Source organism: Papaver somniferum, chromosome 7 (genome assembly GCF_003573695.1).
Source record: "Papaver somniferum cultivar HN1 chromosome 7, ASM357369v1, whole genome shotgun sequence".
Classification (NCBI taxonomy): domain Eukaryota; kingdom Viridiplantae; phylum Streptophyta; class Magnoliopsida; order Ranunculales; family Papaveraceae; genus Papaver; species Papaver somniferum.
Window position 1 is genome coordinate 138,338,674 of NC_039364.1, and position 5,787 is coordinate 138,344,460.

Consider the following 5,787-nt stretch of genomic DNA (forward strand, 5'->3'; position numbering starts at 1 on the left):
ATATATCTTTATTGAAATTTTAGTTAAATTAAGTTAATATGATACTAATTGATAAATTCTAAAATTATTATTACCGAAATTATTATTACTGCAATTTTCATTTATAATTACTATTATAATATTTTTATCGTTAAACCGATGATCGAAGTATCATTGTAACTGCTCTTAAAAATATTATTAAATTCCAACAAATTATTAACATTTATGTAATTATAAATTGTTGACTCTACGTATATGTCAAGGTATTCAATAAGTTTTTATGTGACTTTCAAGATTTATCAATAATACTGATTTTACTATTTTTCTAGTATATGATTGTTTACGTGTTCACACTTTTTAGACTAATTACTTTCTAATATCTAATAGCTAAAGTTATTGGTGTACCCTACAATTTTTATTTCATTACACATACAAACAACCAAGCAAATAATCAATCAATCAAATAAATATTTTAATTATTGATAGCTTTTAGTGATTAAGATTTATCTCACAACCAAACCCAGTTCTAAATTAATCTAGTTCACTAACTGGCACTGGCTATTTCTATCTTTTCCCATATAAGATCTAATGGTGAGCTCTGATACCAACATTGTAGCTCCCCCAAAGCTAGCAACTGACTAATCCAAGAGATTAACTAAATAAAGAGGCACTAAGGATCTAAACCATATACTTAAGCATTCAATTAATAAATCTGCTACAAAACTTAACTCAAAAACTAGCCACACTCTAAAATATACATATATACAAAAACTCCTCTCAAATTATACATATATAATAGTCATTTGGTTTACAAATAGAATATACAACATAATAAACATATCCGAAGTTAACCAACTAACGAACTCAACCTTTGAAGATTTCGCTGCGCAATTCTGATCTGTCTCTGAAACTGAAAGTGGGAAAGACTGAGCACATCAACCCTAAAATGGGTGCCCAGTAGGAATAACATTTAACTTTCAAGTAATCAGGGACAAGATTTGGAAAACAATAATGTCTTTCCAAACATTAAAAAGTGACCAAGTCACTGAAATAAACAAACATATATATGGACAAACTCCTTCTTCAAACAATGTATAATATGGTGTCAACCAGTTACACACCTAGATAATAATAATGTGGTGTATCGCCCTAGACATAGCATAAAAGCAGAAAGTAAGTAGGTATAAATGCGAAGGATCGTATCCTATATACCACAAGTGAAAATTCTTATTTCCCATAACAATTGATATGACAAATAAACATTACAAGTCATTTCCAAACCATGGAAAGATTAACAGAATCAACGGAATTATCGTAATGCAATTTAAATAAAGCATGGATTGCATAAACAGATAATGCATGAGTTTGTTAAGCATAAACTTTTGTAAAAGAAGAAACAATGCTTACAAAAGAGTTAAATGTATTCCACCTCTTTTGATGACAAGCCACGCCTACCTCGAGATCCACTGGTTCATCCTTTGAATCGATCGTTGTTAATAAAGACTAATTGTAAGAGGTCTAAGAATCTAGCCAAAATGGCTCACACAAGAATCATATAAGTTTATCTAATGGTTCTAAGCCCATTTATGGTTCTACACCTTTTATTATTTATCTTTATCATATCTAAGGTTTACTAATTCAGTTAGATTGTTTCTATAGTTCATTGGCTAAGTCTTATGAATATCTGCAACTTTGTAGAAGAAACCAAAGACTAATTCGGACCTGAAAGGTCCAATTCATCAACATAAGGTAACTAGTCCTAAGGCCAAGTCCACATAACAAGTCCATTAATCCAAGGCCTGGTCTAATTGGTCAACAAACGGTCAACTTTTGGTTAGAAGATGTCAACTAACAGTCAACGTCTAAGTCCAGGTCAAGTCTAGGTCAACTTGAGTCAAATCGGGTCAAGGTTCCAACTCAGGTCAAGTCAGGGAAAATCGGTGAGTCGACTCAGTCCACAAGACTAATTTTAGGTTATACAAATCAAGGCCCTTGTACAGGCCAAACACTCTGCTTCAAACTAGTATCAACATCTTCTTATTCATATTATACTCTTAAAACCAATCCTCAATTATTCAATTTCATACTCAATCACCAACTCCAGATCAAAACCTAACCTTCAATTCTTTATCAAATCAACTTCAGAACTTCAATTAAACAATGACTCATCCTTGATCTTCTTTCTCTTATTTCAGTCCCAACTACAATTTTACACAACTCCAACAGACTCCGGAAACCCTAATTTATTCGATTCACCCTCATATTAGCTTCACTTCATCAATTCGATAAGAACCCCTCATTTATTACTTATTTCATCCTCAGCTTCTCCTAAATCTTCAACCAATTCCAAATCGCAGAAACCCTAACTTCTGATCAATCCATCATTTCTTCTTCATTCAAAGCTAAACTGACTTCAACATTATCACCAACAATAAACCTCTAATGTTTCCCTTAAATTTCCTTTCTATTTCATGGCCTCAGAATCGCCAGAGGCGATGAACAGAAGAAGAAAAAGAGAAAAAAAGAAAGAAGAAGAATAATGAAGAAGAAGAAGAAAGAAAGAAAATCAGAACGAGTTAATCTTCTCGGTTGAGATAAGGCCGTCCAAATTGATAAAGGCACCCATCAAAAATATATGGGCATCCAGGCGGTTTATCTGTAAAATGACAATTTTACCCTTCGTACTAATCAAGTAATATCTTTTTCGTCTGGTATCCGAATAACACGTTCGTGTAGCCCATTTCGCATAACTTTTCGAGATCTATCCAGCGGTATTAGTTTCGTATATAAATCATTTTTAGATTAATTTCTATTCATTAACGTTCGTGTTAAAGTAATAGAGTTATTATCGGCTAAAACGTCTCCTGATTGGTTTAATAGCATAGACGAGCTTGAGGGTCTTTACAGTAACTTAGATTGTAAACCATGATTTGGAGACTATATAAAGGAGAACTCTAGCAACTGGAAAACCTAATCCCCACACCTCCTGTGTGATACTAGTTGTGTAAGCTAGAGTCGATTCTCCTTTAACCTTAGGTTTCTCTCGAGACCCTGTAGGTTAACGACTTAAAGACTTCATTGGGATTGTGAAGCCAAACCCAACTATTTTCTATGTAGTTGCGTGATCTGATCTTGCTATTTATATCTCCGATAGGCAAGATAGAAAAGTAGTCACAAACACCTTCGTCTCATCGTTTGTGATTCCACAATATCTTTTTTCGCTAGTCGATTAAGATTATTGTTAGGTGATTGATATTTCTAGGATGTTCTTCGGGAATATAAATCAGGTATATTAATTGGTTCCTGTTTACCTTGATTTATCAAAAGACAGAACAAAACTCAGAGGTATTTCTGTGGGACACAGATTTATCAATTCCTGTAGACTTTTCTGTGTGAGACAAATTTGTTTATTAAATATTCGACTTTGGGTCGTAGTAACTCTTAGTTGTGGGTGAAATCAACTAAGGGAATCAAGTGCATAGTATCCTGCTGGGATCAGAGACGTAAGGAGTTCAACTGTACCTTGGATCGGTGTGAGATTGATTGGGTTGAACTCGGTCCAGACCGAAGTTAGTTTGTAGTAGGCTAGTGTCTGTAGTATCTTAATACAGTGTGTTCAATCTAGACTAGGTCCCGGGGTTTTTCTGCATTTGCGGTTTCCTCGTTAACAAAACTTCTGGTGTCTATCCTATTTCTTTTCCGCATTATATTTTGTTATATAATTGAAATATCACAGGTTGTGTGTTGAATCGATCAATTGGTAAATCCAACTTTTGGTTGTTGATTGTAATTGATTGATCTTTGAACATTGGTATTTGGTATCGTTCAAGTTATCTCTCTTATATTCAATCGGGCTCGCAAATTATTATTTGTTTGATTGCAGATTGAATTGAGAGATTGAGATATAACTCTTTGATATACTTTTCGTAAGATTGAGTCTGACTGTCTAGTTGATTCTCTTGAAAGTGTTTTGGAGTTAGTACATACAGATTGCTAAGCGAAATATTGGGCGTGGTTGTTAGACCCACGCTTTTTCAATTGGTATCAGAGCAGGCAAACACGTTTAAGACCTTATAAGTCTGTGTTTGTAGCGATCTGACTCTATGGAAAGAAATAAAATCTCCATAAACGTACCACCAGTCTTCGATGACTCAAACTACTTATGGTGGAAAATCGTTATGCGTGATTTTCTTCAAGCTCGTGATTTTCAAACAAGGGTACGTGTTGTTAATGGCTATGATCCTCTGGTTAATACCGAAGGCGATGTATCTATACCTAAGGATATTGGTAGATATAGTCCAGAAGAAATCCTTGTTGCAAAGAAAAATTCTGACGGCTTAAATGCTATCATACATGCCATTACCCAAGATCTTCAGCATCAAGTGACTACTTGCACGAAGTCTAAAAAATCCTGGGATATCTTAGAAACCGTATTTGAAGAGAATACCTGTGAAAAAGAAACTAGGCTTCAAAACCTAAATTCTGATCAGGAAAACCTACGTATGGCAGATGAAGATTCATTTGATGAGTTTAATCACAAAGTGTCTGAAATTTTTAATGCATCCTTTGCATTGGGTAAGACTATTCTAGAAATGGATATTGTGATGAAGATTCTCATATCTCTACCATCCAGATACAATTCTAAGAATCATGCCATCGTTGAAGGAAATAAGATTGATGTGCTTTCGAGAAATACTCTGATTGAAAAGTTAAAAATTCTTGATCTTGATCAGAATACAGTCAGAACATCTGCGTTCAATGTTGTGACAAACGCAAGTAAATCTTCTAACTTGTCTTGGGCTGATGAATGTTGTTCTAATCATGTTGATTTTGAAAAATCACTGATAACGGAAAAGATCAAAGAGTTTGTGAAAAGAAGCAAAAGATGTGATAAACTTCTCACTCTAGTTAATGCTTCAGATGATTCAATACAAGAAAAATCTTCCCCGTATGTCAACATCTTGGATGTTTCTGATGAGTTCAATGAACTTTCAGCTCTTGCAGCGGAAACCTCCACCTACTCAATTTCTGATTCAGAACTTGAGTCTGACACGGAGATTTTTGAATTCTTGAATACAAGTAGAGAGATTCATCAAGAAAATCTTCAACTAAAGGTTTTGTTGAAGAAACTTGAATCATCGCTCCAAGTGAAAAATCTTGAGAAAGATTTTCTTAAAGATGAATTCACCAGAACCATGTCTCTAAAGGAAAAGGAGATTAACACTCTTAAGAATAACCTACAAAGGTTATCTGGAAGCTCTGACAAAATCTCAGCAATGTTATTCGGTCATAAGTCCTTCGGGAACACAACTGATTTGGGGTTCAAAAGCAAAACTGTAAACACAAACAACTCTCTTGTTCCAACTAATGCTGGAACAATGTATGTTGAATGTTGTGATAAACAGGAGGCAATTCAACAGAACAAAAAATCTTTAGTGATTTGTTCGTTTTGTGGAAATGCAAATCATGTTCAAAGTATGTGTTGGATATTCAAGAGGAACAACAAAAGAATTGCCAGGCTTCAAGAGAACATGCAAAGGATGAATCTGGCGGTGGATAATTCTAAAAAATCCAGTGATTCCAGATTCAGACGAGGTAAGAAATCTGTTTTTACAACAAACCTTGATAAGCCATTAGGTGGTAAAAGAGGTGAGAATTTGGCTCACTTCGTCACTGTCTAATACCAGTGACGTCCGCATCCTCATCTTTAACTTGAGAAAATGAGGTTTGCATCAAGGTAGCTCAAGTTTTTTATTTATGTATTCTTTCTCTTATTTTTCTTAAGAAAATATTCTCCTAATATATTTA